Source organism: Ambystoma mexicanum, chromosome 1p (assembly GCF_040938575.1).
Source record: "Ambystoma mexicanum isolate Mex_15411 chromosome 1p, UKY_AmexF1_1, whole genome shotgun sequence".
Classification (NCBI taxonomy): domain Eukaryota; kingdom Metazoa; phylum Chordata; class Amphibia; order Caudata; family Ambystomatidae; genus Ambystoma; species Ambystoma mexicanum.
Genome location: NC_090921.1, coordinates 1,122,850,949 through 1,122,872,457, shown reverse-complemented (window position 1 = coordinate 1,122,872,457; position 21,509 = coordinate 1,122,850,949). Strand labels below are relative to the sequence as shown.

General features: G+C 47.2%; 1 long non-coding RNA gene across 1 annotated transcript; it reads left to right on the top strand.

The window, feature by feature from the left end:
* The first annotated feature begins 573 nt into the window (after positions 1-573).
* On the top strand, positions 574-10,367 carry LOC138569592 (uncharacterized). Its single transcript, XR_011303277.1, has 3 exons — positions 574-836; positions 10,085-10,192; positions 10,294-10,367. It is a non-coding gene; the product is annotated as an uncharacterized lncRNA (long non-coding RNA).
* Positions 10,368-21,509: the final 11,142 nt, after the last annotated feature.

Genomic DNA, 21,509 nt, shown 5'->3' with positions numbered 1-21,509 from the left:
AGGCTACCGTCCTGCCAGTAGTGCCAATGTCCAGCCTGTCTGGGTAGAATGCACATCATTCTTCCACAGCTGAGCATGGGCTCACAGGGTTGACACCAGGGATGTCAATTAACCACAATTCCTGGGGTAGCAGAAGTGACCTCACAGACCTGATGACACCACAAGAAGTGATTTAACTTGACCTTTGACCCAGATGGCATCAGTTCCTCTTGAACCATGGTGACATTACCTGAAGTGGCTTTCAGGTGTAAAATAAGTGCATAAATGTAAACATTTAAAAATACAAATTACATACTTAAGACAAGAATATTTAGATACCAACCACATTTTAACAAGGGGGGCTTCCTTCGTATGCCATTAGGCCCAATAGTACAACATATGCTGAGGCAATATTGATTCCACCATCGGGTTCACTCAGGGCTGGACTGACCCACCAGTACACCGGGACTTTCCCCGGTAGGCCTCGGGGGCCTCGGGCCTCTTTTCTTGCTTGAGGTGATGTTCCCGGGTCTTGGGGGAAGGATACATAAATATGGCGAACAAACACCCAGGCCGCCCTGGGTAGTTCGCTTGGATGTGGCTGGTGCCTTGCCTTTCTTCTGCCCGGGGCTGGGTTCGTGGCGTGCCTGTGCATTGATGATGGGCACCGCCAGGGGAATTAACCTCACGTGCCCCTGCAGCCCCTGCTGACTGTGCTGCTTGAGTGTTTGCGCTAGAGCGTCAGAGTGCAGCCAGTGCCCTCTCTTGTGACAGACTCTGCTGTGCAGCTCAGGAGAACCCGGCCTAAACTCTGGGACAAAAGACAGTGCTGAGGACACCCCCTCCGTGGGACCGAGGTAAGGGGACAAGCCAACCCCCTGCTCCCCCCAAATATCTCTTTGATTACAGAGGTCTTTTATGTTTTATTCTTTCTGTTGGGCTTTTTTTAGCTCATCCAAAGGGGAAAGATGGCTTTAACTAAACGAGCAATTTTAGGTGCAGTCTCCTGGCTGTTTGAGGTGGTGATTGCACTCTCATTGAAGCCGAGAAATGGGCCCGGGGCTCCTTTCCTTTCCTGGGCGCTTGCACAAGGTGCACGGGCTCATGTGGGGGAGAGGTAAGGCAGCGTTCTCCATTTTTCTAGGAGACCCAGAATGTCTTGTTTGGTGGGGTTGGCGGAAGTGTCCAAAGCCGCTTCGAGGCTCCGTGTGGGGTGGTTTGAAAATATTCAGAAACTCAAACTCACCCCCTCCAAAAAACCGGCGGAGGTCTGTGGTTGGGCCCTGCTGCATCACCAGTATTGGTAATTATAGATCGTTTTTCCTACCTTATGCGATATTTCAGGTTTTTGGGGAGAGTGTTTGCTTGGGGGTGGGAGGGGTCTGCTGTTTGTGACACTTTAATGGGAATGTGTGTGGATGTGACTTGATGCAAACCTCAATTTAAAGGGCAGCCGATTTCCTCGCCACTGGCTGGTGGGGGCTTTAAGAGCTCCCAATTACAAACATCCCCTCTTCATCAGCAGGGTCCCCCTGTTTTTGGACATCCGGCGACTCGAGTCTTCACTACAGGGCACAAACATGTGAGATAAGCTTTCTGGGCATAGCTCGTGCATTCCCATAGTGCATTCGAGAGATTATAATCCAAGACCGGTTTTACTTTGTATTCTGGGACTTGTAGTCCTGCATTTCTCCATTTCAAACTCAGAACTGCAGTTCCCAAAATGCAAACTAAAAACCGGGACTGGAGTAGTAGTCCCTGGCCGGAATGGGCATGTTTGATAGATCCCAGTCCGTCTTTTCCTTTCTATTCTGACTCTCGTGACCCTGGGTGGGGCAATGTGCAGAACCGGATTCCATGTCACAAAAACTTGTCTTGATAGGCGCTCACCTCCCGAATGACCTCAGAAATTTCCAAAATACTTGGGGGAAGAGGGTTCTATTCCAGGGATCACGCACTGCTGGGGTTCTGGGGCTGGGCCATGGAGCACCGAGGCCAAGGGTCACAGGGGCCAGGCTGCTCTAGTCCTGGGAGCACATAGACCAAGGTTCACGGGGGGGGGGCAGGCAGCTCTAGTACTGGGGAGCACAGATACCAAGGGTCACAGGGGCCAGGCAGCTCTAGTACTGGGAAGCCCAATGCAAGATTCTTTCCCCCTCTAAGCACTTTAAGAGCAGGTGTTATTATTAAACCATTTGAGACCTTGAAAGATGCTATTCCTCAGGATTCGAACTTGTGACGTGCAGGTTCCAAGTCTCAGAGAGCAGCGATGTACTCATCGCCCATCCATGGAGTATCGTTGTGCCGCTGTTACTAATGTATAAAATGCTGCTTTTGCATGGGGCACCTTTTTTAGATGGTCTAGCAGTCCCTTTGCAGAATGGATAATTAATAAACAGCACGTCTACTTCACAACTGTACACAAACATGATCATTCCATGTGGGAGATTACAGTGCAGTTCTGCATTTGTTTATTTGTTTTCCTTTTCATTACAAGGCGTATACAGATGAGGTTCTATTATATATCCGGGGCTACAAACCCCATTACTGCACAAGTATAAACCAGGGTAATCCTCTCCTGAATGGGCTGAGTCACGCTGACATGTACCCAACAGAGCCCTTTTGAAATGTCATAATCTCCATCGAGTTACACTTCTATCCAATGGCACAATCTGCCCTTTACTTTTCAGCATTGTTTTAATTTAACTAGAACATACAGCGCTTAGCCTCATCAAGCCCCTCTAATGCATTCCTAAATTCCAAGTGCACCCTCTCAAGCAGTCCACCCTCCTTCCCCCAGATTCCACCGATAGTGCCCACCACACTCATTCTAGTACTGCTGCCCACCACTCATTCTAGTACTGCTGCCCACCACTCATTCTAGTACTGCTGCCCACCACTCATTCTAGTACTGCCACATTCCAAGAACCTACGCTACAGCAAAGGCAAAGGGAGGATCAATTAACACTTTTTGGTGCAGGGCAATCTCAGCGTTAACTTGAGGATCCTCTTCACACGCAAGATTTGCAAGTGCAATGGACTGCTTCTACTAACAGTACTTTTAGCAGAATGGGTAGCATAATTCAGAAAGGCCAAGAAGTAGATGACACGGGAGGGCCAGAGATGCGAGAGCAAAGACAGCTCTATGCCAAGTGGAAGTGATGGAGAAGTCAGAGCAAATACAGATCTGGCGACAGCGTTGTTTCCACAGTTATGCAGTAGCAGGGACATGGGCAGACTAGTCTGTTATGCTTATGTATCTTCCCGTCCTCTGTGTCTGTCTGTAGTCTCTTTTTTAGCACCTTACTCTCCAGTAAATATCGTCCCTGCTCTCTAACATTCAGAGGGCACTGTTAGGCGTGACGGTCGAATGGGAATGCAGTGTTTTCATCCATTCACAACCTCAACTCTTAACCCGTCATAGGATCCTGCAGGGCTAGTGTTTGTTGAGCGTTCTAAGGCGAAACCTCGTTAAAAAATTCAACACCTGGTTCTCTAAAAGACGTCACACTTCTCCACTCAAGCAACTTGTGCCCTGAGACTGACAAAGCAACTTGTCTGCCTGCTACCTCTCACAGGTCGTAGTTTTGCCCTAGCTGCTGCATGGAAGGTTGGATATCCTAAGCACTGTGTGCTGGGGACATTTGAAGTGATTCTGATATGAGCGTTTCTTAACGTGGCCGTAGTAACTGAAGCCGAGGGAAAATGTCTAGAATATTAGCGCCCAGTTAGAAGGGTGTAGGTATTGCAATCAGTGGAAATACATTGTTGGTCCAGCCAGCCCTCTTTACCTCCAAATGACCAGGCAGCTGAACCTTACATGGAACTCAGAGCTAGCTGCATACATGGGATCTTAGCTAGCTCGCCATAATAGGGATGGATAACTTAGCTCTCCATCACATAATTGGTGACCCTTCTGCCACATGGGCTCCTGAGCTTGCAGTCGCATTGGCTTCTATAATTAGTGTCACATGGGCTCCAGAGTACAATGTTGCTGGCTTTTGCGGGTCCCCGTCAGTGATGTGCCTCGACTTTTGCATTGTTATGGGCTGCTGGGATTGCTGTCATGTGAGCTGCTGAAATCTCAGTCCTATTGTTTGCAGGGATCACTCGCATGGGTTCCTAATTTTGCAGTCTCATGGGATTTTGGGATTACGGTCAGATATTGCAGTCACATGTGCTGCTGGTTTTAGTGGCACAGGGGCTGCGGATTTTGCCGTCTTATGAATGTCTTGAATTGCTGTCAGGAGTGCTCCCAATTTCGCAGTCTCATAGGCTTTTGGGATTGCGGTCAAACAGACTGTTGAGATTACAGTTTTATGGATGGCTGTATCCCTGTGCTATCAGCTACTGGTCATCACCCATGCCCTACACTCACCATTATGTATGCCGCTGAGCTAACCTTTATATGGGCCCCAGAGCTCACTGTCTCATGAGCAACAGAGCTTAGTGTAATATAAGTGTAAGAGCTGGGCTCACGTGTCGCTCCTTCAACAAAATATTGGGCCACCTTGAAAAACAACTCCAGGGCCACTTTTGGTTGCCAGTCCAGCCCTGGGTTCACTTTTTAAAGCTTTGAATATATCTTTAAGAAATAATTATGGCAAATCATTGAGCAATTTTGGGGAGTGCTGTGAACCGATTCTTGCTGAAATGGATTCAGACAAAATTACATTGATGGAAAGCCTGGTTAAGATGTACAACAAAATGAAAGTTTTAAAATGATGAAAGCTATACAGAGAATGTAATTGTATGAACTACAAAAGGAGCTAACCACACACCTGAGGAAATATAAGGAGATACAGTCTGCCGTGATGACATTCCGAGGGCCAAAATATCATTACATTTATATGCACTTTCATCTTAACTTACTAGGCTCCCTAGAAAGGTGGCAAGAAAGAAATTGTCGGCTCTGTAAAAAGCCTGGGGAGGCGGAAACACTAAAATATTGCCCGATTGGCTGTAGCTCAACACTAGGGCCGGGGAAAATGTGGTTGGGAAAGTTCATAAGGAGATTAGAGGATTTGAACAGTAAAGACATGAGGGCTAGGCTCTTGTTTGGATACTCTCAATGACATTTGCTTTTGTGAATATTTTAATAGTGATACACAAAATTGTGGGGGGGGTGTTTTTCTCAATTAATCCATCACAATGAATTAGGGAAGGGGGTCATTTGTCGGATAGGTGGAAAATATCATCTTTGGGGCTAGAAAGGGAGGCAGTGATAGTTATACTGTATATGATATTATATTGTATTGTGTTGAATGAATTAATGTCTGTAATGTTCGTTTTACAATGTTGTGTATGAAGTAATGTATTGCCTTTTGTAATGAACTAAGAGTTGTGAAGTATAACGTTTTAAATAAAATAAAACACAAAAAGGTAGGCTGAGGCATGTCAGGTATTGTCATTATATGAAAAGTAGATCCCCTACATTGCAAGTTGCTGCAATAATACAGTATCCAAACATTCAATAGATGTAAGTCACGTTCAGTGAACAGGAGCATCAATGCTTTAATTAATAGTGATTTCTTATTTATATAGGGCTTTCGCCGAAGCACTGTACAAAGCACAAATTTACATACAAGTATCATCCCAACCGGGGTTGGTACTCATTTATCAACCTCAAAAGAATGAAAGGTTGAGTTTGCCCATTCCAGCATTTTAACCTGAGACCTGCAGGTCACCAACAGATTGCAGCAGCAAGTGCTCAGCCCGTTGAGCTATCTTACTGCTTTTCTATTAATAATGCAATGCCACCATTCTATTAATAATGCAATGCCACCATAAGAAAGCATGTAAAAACTGCCTGCACAATGTAGGCCAGGCACGTAATAACACGTATCTTGTTTGCTGTAGCCTTGATGATGCACAGTAAAAAATGCCATGCAGTACGGTAAAACATACCTAAACTGGCCGCACCAAAATGCCAATCTAACCATAAAATGTCAAGCCACAGTAAGAAAGGGCTAGTCTGGCTGCAGGTAAACTGTAGTCTAAACACATAATGACACTTATGATGCTTACTTCATTAGAGGTGCCCAGACAAATATGCCATGACACAGTAAGAAATGGCTAGGCTGGCTGCACTCAAATGACAGTCTAGACAGGCAATAACACTTATCATGCTTACTTTATTATAGATTCCCTGTACAAATGTCACGCTACAGTAAGAAATTACTAGACTGGTTGCACACAAATGCCAGTCTATACTGGTAATAACACTTATCATGCTTACTTTATTATAGATGCCCTGTAAAAATGCCATGCCACAGTAACAAATGACTAGACTCGCTGCACACAAATACCAGTATAGACAGGTAATAACACTTATCATGCTTATTTTATTATAGATGCCTTATAAAAATGTCATGCCACATTAAGAAATGAGCAGACTGAATGTACCAAAATGCCAGTCTAGAGAGGTAATAATACTTATCATGCTTACTTAACATAGATGCCAAGAAAAATATACAATGCCACAGTGCAGACTGCCAACACCCAAATGCCACTCTAGCCAGGTAATTACACTTATCATGATTGCTTTATCACAGATTCCCAGTATAAAATGTCGAGCCACAGTAAGAAATGGCTAGTATAGCATAGGAAAATGCTAGTTTAGACACGTAATTAAGCAATAATCACCCTTTCCATGGATTGGAACGGGTGGTAACAGACCGGGGCCTGTGTTAATAGGCCCTCGCTATGTTCAAGCCTTTAACAAGGGTCCCTGTGCCATTTGCTATTAGCACCCTGGGTTGCCAATCTGATAACCCGGGGTGATAAGAGCAATGTATTTTATTTCAATGAACGGATGCCTCACGACGACCCATTCATTACAAGAAAATACTTTCTTAAGATGAACACTATGGATCAGGAAGGCACGGCTCTATGCGGAACCCCTCTTCCTTTTCCATGGCGGCCAAGAGAGAGATGGAGTGGCAGCAGCGGCGGCGGATGCCGCTGCCACAGAAGTAAAAAGGTAAGAGGTAGTGGGAGGGGTGGGAAATTTAACATGAGGGAAAGGGAGGGTGGGGGAAAATGGCAGGGTGGGGACCAGCTGTCAGGTTGTTTGTAACGCAAGTTTGTAACGCAAGCTTGGATCATGGGATTCAGTCAGCTTGAGTACCACAACATATTATGCCACAACCTAACACACAATGCCATCTCGGGAGTAGGGGGTGAGTGAAGTTTTCACCCGCAAAGAAAAAAGTGCAGAATCCGTACTGCAAATCCGCGTACGCCTGTTTCACAAAATCAGCATTACAGTTCTGCTGCACTGAAATTGTACCCGGTTTGGTGCAGTTTCACGCGAAGCATGGTGTTTCATTCCCATGTTAATTTTGTGTAGTGTGACAAGAAACATTGCACAGGTCTTTTATTGCTCTGTGCTAGTTTCGCGGAGCGACACAAGAAACTTTGTGCATGTTTTTCCAAACCGTGCTAGTTTTGTGCAGTGCCACGAGAATCTTTGTGTGGGTTGTCGACTCGTGATAGGTTCCCGCAGTGACACGAGAAACTTCATGCAGGTATTTGTTTGATCCGTGCTAGGTTCGCAATTCAAGAAACTTTGTGCAGGTCTTTTTTAGATTCGTACTAGTTTTGTGCAGGGGCATGAGAAACTTTGTGCAGGTCTTTTTTGATCCATGGTAGTTTCATGCAGCGGCACGAGAAACTTTGCGTGGTTTTCCACGATCCATGCTAGTTTCGCACAATGACACAAGAAACTTTGCACTGGCTTATTTTAGATCCATACTAGTTTCATATTGTGGCATGAGAAACATTGCAAATTATTTTCAAACTGTGCTTGGATCGAGCAGAAGCACGAGAAACTTCGCTCAACTTGTTTGATCCATGCTAGGTTCGCACAGCAGCACAAGAAACCTTTCATGGTGCATTTCGGTTTACGAGACAGCAGGAGAAACTTTGTACCGCTCTTTTATAAGCGCAGGGGTCGCAGAACGGCAGATTGCAGTGAAAATGTATCAAAATCTTGATAAGAAAGAGATTTCACTTCCCTGGCTGGCGGAATAGAATTTAACAATTTCGGTAAGCCCTACTCGGGAGGACTTTCTCTCTTTCTGCAGGATCTCAATAACTGCAGCTTGACCATGGGCTATGAGAATCTGACCCATACTCTTTTTCCTCAACCTGTTTCTGTGACCATTTATATAGCATAAGGTTATTTTATTATGTAATGTGTTTTTCTTTCAATGTATTGCTACAACACCTTTATAAATATGTATATCAACTAAACCTGGGAAGATATGTGGTCCAGTGCTTAAAATGCCCACACCCCGGTTTCCCCACTTAACCAAAGTGTGTGATCCTGGGCAAATCATTTACTCCCACAGTGTCTTATCTAGCGTCATTGTAAGTGATTTGGTTACTAGTTTATGTTGTTATATAATTGTGTTTTATAAGATTATATGCTAAAAAAAAAACTCTCATGGTTTACTTGATTATGGAGATGCTTCATATATAATATTAGAATGTATGTCACACCACACAGTTATTTGTCTCTCTGCAACGTCTTGTAATGTCACTCTGCATGGTGCTACTAAGTGGCAAAGACTAATGATGCTCCTTGCAAAGTCCTTTTCTGTGAAATCACTTCTGTTGGTATGAATTCATATGCAAATTAGATTTGCTTGCCTTTTACCCCATATGGCCAGAACAGATCTCTTGCATGATGGTCCTACAGTCTTGTTTTTGTTTGCTGCCTAGGTGGTAAAATGCCAGAGAAGGGAATGGACATGAATGACACTACTGTGGAACCGGTGCATACTGCAAGCCGCTTCTGTTTCTCTATCAGTCATAGGCGTCCTTAGAGGGGGAAATAGAGGGGTAATTGCCCCCCAACCAGTGGCTTCTTCGCCCCCCTAATTGGTGGCCTGCCCTCCCTTTGGCAAAGAACTCTTTCCAGAAGCTTTAAAGGTGCTCCTTTGCTCAACCTTCATTTGCACGTTTGCAGGCAACTTTTGTTTAGCCTGAGTTCTTTCTTCTGGCCTGAAAGGGACACCATGGGAATCAATGGGCCATGCATGCCACTATTGCCTGGCCCATAGTTTTATTGCCGCATCTTTCAAACAAATAACAAAAGTAAGTACTAATGTTTCCTTCGCGCAGTAGCGAGTGAAAGGCTTCTTACAATCTCGCGGCCAGGGGTAAATATACTCTGTTTGTCGCGCGTACAATTAACAAGTCAAAAATGTTATCTCTCAGTTATCCCTATACTAGCGATAACAAGACATGCTCGTTCACCGTGTTTCGGTGTGCCAGAGTGTTCTGTGCTTGCGCACGGGCCGTTCGGGCACACTGAGGCATGCTGTAGGAAGGTCGTAATATAAATACCTCATTCATGCATTAGATTTAACAACTCTGCATCCCCATCAAAAGTAATTAAAAGCTTGACTCACCTTTAGTGGGGGCCTCTGGTTACAATAACCGCAAATAAGCGGTATCTCCATTTTTAGAATTGGAGTTTTACATCAAGCACACATAATCTAATCGAAAGATTTTCGATTTTCTATGCGTAGCATAAACAAACTCACGGGAGTAAGAGTAGCTCAAAAGAACATAACATACACATGCTTTCAAGGCACAGGGCCTCATTACGACCCAGGCGGACTTCGCGGTGCTAAATGCACCGCGAAGCATGGCGGAAAGCCGCCGATAGCGCCATGGGGGTTGGCGGATTTACCGCCCCATTCCGACCTCGGCGGAGCGGTAAATCCCCAATCCCCATTCTGCCCTTCCCCATTCCCATTTTTGCCCCATAGGGTATAATGGGAGTGGGGAAGGAGTTAATTACGCCACCGTAAAATACGGTGGCGTAATTAACAACGAGGTCCCGTAGCGCCATGGTTTTCTCCGCCTGGTAAAACCAGGCGGAAAAGGCCGCCATGGCGCTACGGGAACTCGTAGTATGGCGGAGAGGTACGCCATGCACTACGCTGGCGTAACACCCTCTCCGCCAGGGTCCTAATGAGGCCCACAGTCTTAAAGTCACAACTGGTGCAAAAGCATTTAAATTACTGCTTCTGGTAAGAAAAATGACATGATCATAGAAGGTTAGTTCATCGAACGTGCTTTTCTTTTGCAGGCCCACCTTTGTAAGTTGCCGACCCAAACAGCTCCAACTTGTAGATAACTAACAACGTGACATTGGAGTACAGAAACCTGAAGATTCATCCATATCCAGGTGTCAACTGTAAGTTACCTTTGAGATGTCAAAACTAAGTTTTTCACTTGTGTGCTGATAGAACAAACATGCACAGTAGTAATTTCCCTCTTTGTGTCCCTTCTCTACAGGGTCCTAGAAAAGGGTAATATAGAAGATACCCTACAACCTTATCTCCGTGGTCTACAATAGTTTTTCGACCACAGGTTGGTGCAGTCTTTTTGGCATAGTAATCAAGCCATCACCTTGATAATAACTAGTAGAGATCAGACCGTTCCACAATGTAATATATGTTTAATTCATGTTTTTAGATTTGGCTTTTCATATGGAAAAAGGGTGAAGACTGTAAGCTTTCACAAAATCATCACTGTCCTGAAGATGGCCCAATATTGACTATTTAGACCACCGTAGACAACGATGGGACTATTGAAAGGGGCCGAAACATATGTCGACCTACAGAAAAACCAATTGTGTTTTTTCTAATGTCATGCATACTACCAACAACCAATATGCTTAAAGAAAATGTAAATTGCCGAACCCTTATGTTACAGAATGAATGAATTGGTATGAAAGGTATGAGTGATGTATGAAAAAGCCTATTAATGTATAGTTTTTTTTTAAAAATGTGGTTTTAAACCAACTATTAAAGTGATTTATATCTTTATAACTCAACGGTTTCTGTTCAATAATCTGTTCTCCTAAAAGGTAATCGCTGTAGATTCATGTAACAGCACCTTAGCACCTGTATCTGTAGTGTCGAAAGACCTTAGAGAGAGGGGTAGTCAGTCTGTCTTGTCTCTTCTTCTCCTTTAATTCACCCTGTTCACAGACCTGACCCTCCCAAACAAAAGATTTGGGAGAACCCATTGTTATACCCACTGGGGTGGGGGCCATCACTGTTAAAAGCAGGCTACCTACATGCTGGGTACTGTATTGTTTTCCAAATGTGATTCTTACACTTGTCTAGAAAAAAAACAAAAAGACCTTTCCAAACAGAAACATGCTCTTAAACCTACATTCACTAGCTTTCTTTAAAATGGGTTTATTTCTTTGTCGGACTACCACACAAATGCCCTGTGATTTTTGGGCCCCATCCTTTGAGTTTCATCACAGGAAATATTTCTAAAGCTGTTATATGCTTGTCAACCTTTAATCACAAATACATTATTCTATTGTGCTGACGGCAGTTATTGGGAAATTAAACTGTGGGTTCATGGGTTTTATCTTTTGATTTTCACTATGGGGCAGAAATGTCCCGAACACCACCCTGAATATAAGCAAACTACCACCCCAATCAATCCCCTGGCTGAACTCATTTCATAACACTTGTTTTTTTTTTTAAAGGAATTGCAAAAAGGCATAAGATGTACAGCCAGTTTTAAATATATAACATCTTAGCAACAGACACTGAACCTGCGGAGCCACCCTGGTAGCCTTCTACTGTTGGACATGTCTATGGATCCCTTAATGTATTCAAAATCACTGCATTATCAACAGTGCAGTTCATGTACATGACTTCAAAGTCAACAGTATTTCATCTCCAGCTACACTGACCCTGTGCATGGATTCATTGACAGTGTACCAGTGGCGGCTTCTCCATAATGGGTGAGGGGTGCCGACCCACTGGCACCCTCACCCATTATAAAGGAGCCAAGCAGCCAGCCCAGTGTAAACATTGAGCACTCTCACAGCTGCTTTTTGCAGCTGAGGGTGCGCTCGTCAGCTGGCTTGAACTGTTAAAGGAAAACACGCTTTCTGTTTGACAGTTCTGTTCCCCAGCCTTGTATATCCAATTTGCCATGCAAATTCGGGGGTGTTTTGCATCCCTCACAGTGCATGGCCAATTGGGGATGCTAGCTGAGGAACTGCATGTTTGTATGTGCGTTGGGAAGTGCTATTGTGCATCCTCGCACATACAAAAAGAGCAGGCCACTTTGTCATCAGCGCTCCAGCTCATGCGCGCATTTGCACAAGCCAGGAAGTGCTCTTTGCTTCCTGTTTCCCGTTCATGCTACGCGGAAGCTGGAGCACTGGGAGGGAACATCAGGACCGGGGCAGAGGTATGTTAATTTAAATATATGTATGTATGTATGTGTGCATTCGTGTGTTGTGTGTAATGAGTGAGTGCATGATGATGGGTGTGCGCGTGAATAAGCAACTGCGTGCTGCGTGTGAAGGTTGAGTGAATGTGTGTGCACATGTTTTTGTACTGGGACGTGGAGCATATTTTGGCAGGAGGGGGGTTGTGCATCAGCCAAAATCAGCTTTCCGTGTGAGCCGCTGGGCAGGTCCAAGGGAGCAGGCATGGTATTTTCTTTGGCTCACCATCTATGATAGATGCCTAGTAAAAAATACCATGCATACTCCTTGGGCTCCCCCAGCACCTTGCATGCACACATAATCACATTTTGTTTACGCAAGGCACTGGTGAACCAGAGGGCAGGCATGCCATTTTTTACTGGGCATCTATGATAAAGCAAGCATGATAAGTGTTATTATGTTGCTAGACTTACATTTTAATGAAGCCAGTCTAGCCATTTCTTACTGTTGCATGATATTTTGCATTGACTATCTTTGATAATGCAAGGATGATAAGTTTTATTATATAGCTTGAATGGCATTTTAATGAAGCCGGTTTGGACATATTTTCCTTCTGTGGCAGAGCATTTTTAATGGTAATGCCAACTGGAGTATTTTCTTACATGGGGATACTGCCATATTTTGGCAGAAAAAGCATGGACATGATTTTGTATAGTATCATTACTGCCATTATGCGTAAATCAAACATGAATATGTGCTTAAATGGGAATACTGGCATATAGTAGTGAAGCCAGCATGAAAATGTATCGGTGTAGCCAGCATGAACATGTTTTTATACTCGCATATATTGTGGGCAAAAGCAACCTGAAAATGTGTTGGCAAAATGCTCCTCTGCACTGTTGGAGACTTGTATCCATTGGATTTTTAATGCGTTACAGTACAAAACCAATTACAAACTGTTTGGCATTTTAGCCAATTTTGGCAACATTTTAAGCCATTATAGTAAAAAAAAAAAACACCACCTCTTAATTGGTTTGGGCTCCCTCACTACGCTCCGTCACACTGACATATTTGAGGGAAATATTTATGCCCCTCCAAATAGAAAATTAATCAGCTGCCACTGGGCCATACAGCCAGAAACTGAAAACTGTGAACAATTCTACGGGGGCAAAGTGAGATTCCTGCAACCTTTGCTAAAGAACTGAGGTAGCAGTTGCCTCCTTTCCCCCTGTATTTGGCGCCATTACGTGATATTTCATCTGTTAAACAGACTTTCTTTGACTATCATTTGATACAGGGGTATGAGGGATAGCTCTTCTGTTAAACTATTTTTGATGGTTTCGGCCAAAATGATCGAATCTAAATGACCTACACCAGCAAAAGTTCTAAAATAGAGACTACTAAATGTCCTACTGACTAAATGTTCGTAGGACATTTTGTAGTATCTATTTGGTGGTGTTGGTCAAAATAAATAATACAGTATAGGGAGCTGGGGTTGCGGGGGACACCCTCGCAGCTGACCCCACCAAAAAAAAAAAAGAAAGAAAAGGATCCTGCGGCGCCAGTTCCCCATCATGAAAGTGAAAGGGAACCAGCATCGCAGGGACACAGCGCATCAGAATGAAAGGTAAGTAGGGGGGTGGGTTTGTGTTGGGGTGTGGGCGGGGGAGTTGGTGGGTGTGGGGGTCTGTGCGGGGGTTAGTGTTTCTATAGATTTGGGGTTGTTTTACCGTGGATGTCCGAAATGGAAATGTGCAAACTATTTTTTATAACGTACATTTCTCATGCGTTCATTTCCTTCGCAGACATTTCATGTGCGGTAAACAACCTCACATCTTTTTGACTGGCTATTATTTAAAGCTGAGCCGGAAGTGATTTCTCTTCTGCTAAAAACCACCTTGAACTACTATTATTTGAAGCTGTCCTGGAATTATTGTAAAAGAATGCAGTCTCTTGCTGACTCCAAAAGCATTTTTGCAACTGTTGAACATGAGTTCACTTTTTAGCATGTATATATATTGTTCTTTTTTTATTGTGTTTTCGGCTTACAAAATAAACCTTTCAAAAATACAAATGATACAGTAAACAATAAACAAAAAAGTCACAATTAAATATTTAGCAGCATATTACATAATAGTGCATTAATGGTAAAGCGCCTCGATTTTTCCCAACATTTCCAATAAAAAATAATTCAGTACCAGAATCAATGCCACTCCATTTCCTCCACATCAACCGGGACCAAAATAGCTTGTTTGAAGCACGTGGACCCAGATAACGGACTCTTAGGTCTTCCACAGCAGTACAATGTAAAGCTACATGTTTTGTAGTTTCTGGTATACTTTCATCGTTGCTAAACCTACAGTGGGTAGTTCGCAAGCACTTATCACATTTTCCTATTCGCTCCAAGGTGGGAAGTTGATTCAAATGTAAATGGACGTACATGGAGCGAACCTTTGCACATGGGAATAAGTGGATGTATTTTGGCAGATCTCCTCCTTTTCTTGGAAACCTGGCATATTCCTTGTAGGTTGAATAAGCATCCAGTGAGTCAACCTACAAGGAGACTGCCTCAGCCCAGTCTCACATAAATAGCTTCCTTTTTATGACCGCTGGTCTCCCAGACAGCTCTTCCTCACAAGACTCTATCGAAATTAAGATAGCGGCCATCCTTTTTTGAAAGTTATAGATATAGCCGAACCATGCGTCGGGGGCGTGGCCTGATGTCCGAGGAGTGAGGACGCGGGCTCCTTGAGCTCCGGCTAAGCCACAGCAGTCCGATCCTTTTCTGGGTGCTTCTGCCCACAGACACCATAGACACGGTGATCCATCAACGACCGAGGCGAAGAACTGCGCTTTCTGCCCTACTCCGACAAAAATCGGAGCCCGAGAAGCCTCTGCCGCGATCCGGCCCAGCTCCCCCTCCTCCCCGTGCGAGGCGCACAAGATGGCGGCCGCCTCGCGCTGACGGACCCGTGGCGCACATCGGGGCCGGGAACCAGCGACCACAGACCCAGGCAGACCCAGGCTGCTTACGAGTGCCCCCCTGCTGATGTCCCTCCCTGGGAGCACGGGGCGAACCCACGGGCCGACAGCTAGAGCCCACCAGGACGCTATCAAGAACCGGAGGTGGCCCCTCCCCCCATGGCCCGAGCGCCCCAGATAACTGCAGAGGGCCGGCGCCACGGAGGATCACTGTGCGGCTGGAGCATATAAAGACGGCGGAGCCGGCGGCGCCTGAGGTCCGTTTTGGAGGGAGCACACCGACTGCACACCGAGGAACAGTGCTGACCCGCACCCGAGAGGCTGCACCCCCCCAGCGCACCTGGTGAGTGTCCCCCCCCGATCCACGACCCGGGACCCCGGTGTACCCGCTGGGGGGAGACGCCGCTCCGCTCCAGGCTGACGCGTGAACACGCTGACGGACCCCTCCGGGACCACTCACCTCACCACCCGACAGACACCCCAACTTCGGGGAGCCGCTCCCTGGGACAGAGCCTCCTCCATCGGCGGTGCTGGTGGCTGTCGCTCAGCTCCCTCAACCCACAGCATTATAATTCCGGATTCCCGGATGGCCACCTCGACATAGGGGAGCCGAGCGTCCGCTCCCCGAAGGAGATCCTGCTTCACCGACGGGGGCCGGGTCATCACCCAACCACCCAGCCCCACAGCCCTACAACACCAGAACATTGGAGCCCACCCGCGGCACTCACGAACAGTCCCCCCCTGGGGCCGGCGCGGGTCCCATTGCCAACCTCCTCCACCTGTCAAGTGAGACCACAGCCGTCAAGGACTACGGCCACTCCATAGTGGACGAATCAATCGACCGGACACTGTTGATTCACGCTAGGGAGCCCCCCCCCCACCGCACCAACCGCATATCACACCACTTGAACAGTGCCATCTCAAGAGCCCCCGCAGAGGCCCTTCAACATTATAGACCACCCCAGGGGGGCGTGCCCACGGTCCCTAATGCCACTTCTGCCACCGAGGCAAGACGCTATCACGCCTTAGGGTCCAGACCATCACGGTGAGCGGCAGAACCACACAGTCGCACACTGGGCTGAAACAACCTCTGAGAGCCCACACACGATACTTCCCCCAAGGGGAGCTACAGATACGCTGCATTACCTGATGAGACCAGGCAAAGGAGAGATGGCCGCCGCAAGGAACAAAGCCAAGAACGCTACCCTAGACCCCTTCATAACACCCAAGCCTCACCCCACTGCCCAATCCACCCCGAAGAGCTCAGCAAATCACGATGGCCCGGAAGAAGAGGCCAGGCATAACCAACTGCTCGAGGCGATCGCAGCCCTGAGAACATTTATCGACACGAAAATAGGGGAGGTTAAGGCGGATATCCAACTCATAAGGCAAGACGCCCGCAACTTAACGGAGCGCGTAACCATCATTGAATCCTCCCAGAAAGACATTTCAGATGGGACATCGTCGCTGCAGAAAGAGGTTGCAGACTTAAAACGCAAAGTGAGCTCCCTGGAGGCGAGGTCCGAGGAAGCAGAAGGGCGGGCCAGACTAAATAATATCAGGATTCTGGGCATACCGGAGGGGACAGAGACCATGGACCCGACAGCCTATGTAGAATCCCTAATACAGCAGGAAATAGGGGCATCGAACCTCTCACAGGGTTTTGCCATAGAGAGAGCCCACAGATCTCTTCAGAAGAGGCCTCCTCCCGGATCTTATCCCCGCCCCATCATCGCTAAGGTTCTCAACTTCCGCGATCGCGAGGTGATTCTGAAATTCTCAAGAGATGGAGGAGAAATAGAGCGGGGCAATTCAAAGATCACCATATACCCTGACTATACCCAATCGGTGCAGAGAGCAAGGAATTCCTTCGTTCCGATCAAGGCCAGGCTGAGGAAACTAAACCTGAAATACATGCTGCTATACCCCTCACGATTGAAAGTAATCCATAAAGGGCGCGCGATATTCTTAGAGTCACCAGAGGCAGCTACCATGTGGATGGAAACCAACAACCTGGCTGAGGTCCCCACGGAACCCACATCTGAGAAACATAACGAAAGCAGCCAAGGTTGATCGCTTAATAACACGGCCGGGGCACCCAAGCCCCTTGCATCGCACCCTAAACCAGAACGAAGCTACACTATCACTGAAGCAAAACTACTAAGTGAGAATGCTAAACGACTGCGGGGCCTGCCTGACATCCCGCCCATGGACACAGACCACGGACCCACTGATGACCAGTGCAGGCCAGCTGCCTGCACGCACCCACTCGCGCCAGAGACCCGGATTAGGTCAGACAGCGCGAGAGCCCCCGAGCACTGCACTCCGGTGACAGAAGCTGGGTGCGTTAGTTACAGTTACTTTTTTCAAGTTGTTATCGTTTCGACTGTCCTACCTCAGATGAACAATGATTGGCCTGGTCTGGACTCCGAACCAGAGGCTGGGTCTGCCCATCCCACACAAGCGGAACAACATGCATCACATGATGCGACACATATGACACAGGAGGAAGGGGAGGCGCTCCCCGCAACGAGGAACCCACTCACGCAATGGCAGCAAAACTCAAGTTAATCACATGGAATGTTAGAGGGATGGGAACATACATACGGAGAAACCGAATATATTCATACCTGAAGAGAAAAAGAATATCACTGGCCCTTCTTCAAGAAACACACCTAACCAAGGAGGCCACAGACAAGATGGTGAACTACTGGGGGGGCCAGGGCAATGGCGCGTCCTTCTCAAAGTATGCAAGAGGAGTCTACACGTGGGTGAGTCCGGAAATACCGTTCCAACAAATGGGGGCCGAACTGGACAAAGAGGGAAGGTATGTAATAGTGTGGGGCATGCTTGAGAACTCCCCTCTGTGCATAGTAAACTCATACTTTCCTCATCACAACATACCCTCTCACATCAAGGAACTATGTGCCAGATTGCTGCACTGCAGAGAATACACGTTCATATGGGGGGGGAGACTTCAATTCCGTCATGAATGCTGAACTAGACGGATCAGTAACGCCACGCATACCTAACAGCCCTTCCCCAGGGCCCCTCTCCAAGATGGTGGCAGACCTACACTTAACCGACATTTGGAGAGACCTCCACCCCTCCGACAGATCATACTCATTCTATTCGGCTCCCCATAACCTCCACACCAGGCTAGACTATTTCTTCATCGCCAATGAGCTAACCCCACAAGTAGAATTGGCAGAATACATGGGCAGATCAATATCGGACCACTCCCCTTTACTGCTGCAGCTCTGCTTCAAGGGCCCTCGCCCACCCATCCCGATGTGGCGCATGCCAGTAGATGCCCTGACCGACCCAGCATTCAAGGAAACCTTAGGAGAAAAGCTAGAAGAATACTTACTGATAAACAAGGGCTCAGTCGAGAAGTGGAGCACACTCTGGGAGGCGATGAAAGTGGTGACAAGGGGAGAGATAATCGCCGAAGCTGGCGGGATCAGGAGGCAACTACGCAGGGAACTAGAGGCAGTGGAGGAGAAAATCAAACAACTCGAAAGTGACGGTCCATTGACCACTGAAAAGGAATCAGAACTGAAACCGATCAGGGAAGACTGCAGGGCGGCATGGGAGAGACTCTCAAAGTTCGACTTTTCTGTCCGCACTCTGAAGGCCCACAGGGAAGCAGATAAGCCGGGCAGAATACTCGCATGGTTATGCAGAAAGGAACACCCGAGGCAAGCCCTTAAGGAGATCAAAGACGGCAAGGATATGACCCGCAGGACACAACAAGAGATCAATGACACCTTCACGGATTTCTATAATGACCTATACGCTCACAAGAACGAGATCCCCGCGGCAGACATAAGAGACACCCTGGCCGAAGTAGGACTACCCAGGCTGAATCAAGAACAACGGGACAAACTGGGAGAAGCTATCACGATTGAGGACATCACGGATTCGATTAGATCCCTTTCCACAGGCAAGTCCCCCGGGACAGATGGCCTCATCCCAGAATTCTACAAAGCCTACGAGGAGACCTTGTCCCCTGTACTACATGCAGTATACACGGAGGCATATGAGTCGGGCACTCTTCCCAATTCCATGAGAGAAACCCTCATCGTCCCAATGCTCAAGCCAGGCAAACCAGCCGACAGGTGTGATTCGTATCGCCCATTGGCGCTCCTAAACTATGACGGCAAAATACTAACAACCATATTGGCTAAGAGGCTCTCGAGGGTGATCGGATCTCTGGTGCACGAGGATCAGAATGGCTTTGTTCCAGGACGAAACACCACTGCCAACCTCAGGAGGCTCCAACACATAATAGCACAGACGACCGAAAGCGAGGAAGACCTAGCAGTACTTTCACTGGATGCCATAAAAGCCTTCGATTCTATTTATTGGGAATGGCTGATAGAGACTCTGAGGGAATTTGGGCTCGGAGAACACTTCATCCGCTGGATCAAGGTCCTCTATAGCGACCCAGTAGCAAGAGTAAAAACAGGCGCTGTGGTATCAAGGGCCTGGCCCATCCAGAGGGGCACCAGGCAGGGATGCCCGCTCTCACCAATGCTATATATCCTAGGACTGGAAACAGTGGCAACATACTTTAGGAATTAGTTCTTCGACGCTGGCATTAGCATTGGTGGGTCGGACAACATTATCTCCCTATACGCAGATGACGTCCTCCTATACCTGCGCGACCCCCTGGAAAACGCCCCGATTGTACTGGATGTCTTGGATAACTTCGCGAAATATTCGGGGATAAGATTCAGTAGACGGAAGTCATGCTCGTTCCCACTTGCAAGGCTAAAGGGTAAACCTGTGGAGGAGCTTCCTGAGATCGGGATCCGTTGGCAGGTGGACACCTTTCGATACCTAGGCCTGGACATCACACACACACCAATATCCACCCACAATTCCAACACGGAGGCTGCAATGAGCGGAGTACGTAGATCCATACAATTCTGGTCAAAGCTCCCGCTCTCCATGATGGGCAGAGCTGCAATATCCAAAATGATAATTCTCCCCAGGTTCCTCTACTACTTCACCAACGTGATGTACTACATCCCCCCATCCTTCTTTAAGAAGCTAGAATCCCTGATTAGAGACTTTCTTTGGGGACGAGCTAAGCACAGACTCACGCTAAATGTCCTCACACTCACCTACGCCGAGGGCGGCATCCAACTCCCCGATTTCAAAAGGTACTTCTTGGCGGCTCAATCGACACATCTAGCAAAATGGCTTTCAGATGAACATACAGCGGAGCTGAATCTCTTATCCCAATCCTCCTCACCGCTACACCCCAAAGAGTTAATTTGGAACACTCGAGCAGGGCCGCCCAACCCACCCATGATACTAGAGGTGGGGAGACAGGTATGGAGCAGGGTGAGATCCATAGTCGGACTACAACACTCAGACACACCCGACATTCCCATGCTGGCGGACATCTGCAAAACCCCCAGCGATCTAGCAACGATGAGGAGATGGGAGAGTCACGGCCTTTACACATGGGGGGACATGTTCTGCGAGGGACTCTTCAGGGACTTTGACTCACTCCAAGAAAGGGACGGACTCCCACCAGGCCAATTCCTCTGGTACCAAAAAGTGAAACATGCAGCCAAAGAGAACTGGGCCGAATGGCCTGAGGAGCCAGAGACACATCCCCTCCTGAGGGAAATATACGAACTTAGCGACGGATGGAGACCGACATCAAGGTTGTACACCCAAATAAACAACAGATCCAATCCAAAGAGCGCAAGGCTGAAAGAAAAATGGGAGACAGACCTGGGGACCGAAATCACAGAGGGCGAGTGGTCGAGAGCCCTGATATACCCAAAGGAGATATCCAGGAATGCCAGGTTTAGACTGATCCAACTGAACATACTCTACAGAACATATATGACCCCACACAGGATATCTACGTTTAACAACACAGCCGACCCAAAATGTCCCTGGTGCTCCTCAGACCTGGCAGACATGATCCACATGTTCTGGACCTGCCCCAAATCTCAGAAACTCTGGCAGGCCGCCGAACAAACCTGCAGGAACGCTGGCCTAGAGACATACGAGTGGACACCCAAGGAGTGCCTACTGGGCACTTACCCGAGACTAACTAAAATCAAGCACCTGGCGAAGCTTATGGACATGGCCTGCGTGTTAACCAAAAGGACAATTGCCATGGCCTGGAAATCCCCAGCAGGCCCCAGGTATGAGCCCTGGATCAAAGAGATGGAAAGGTGGACCACGGCTGAAACTAGAGCCTCGGAGGAGGGGAACAGACGGGGAGGCGACGATCTGAGCAACACGCTAGAGGCTTGGAGGGCCCTCCTGAGAAACATGATCTTTTCAACGACCT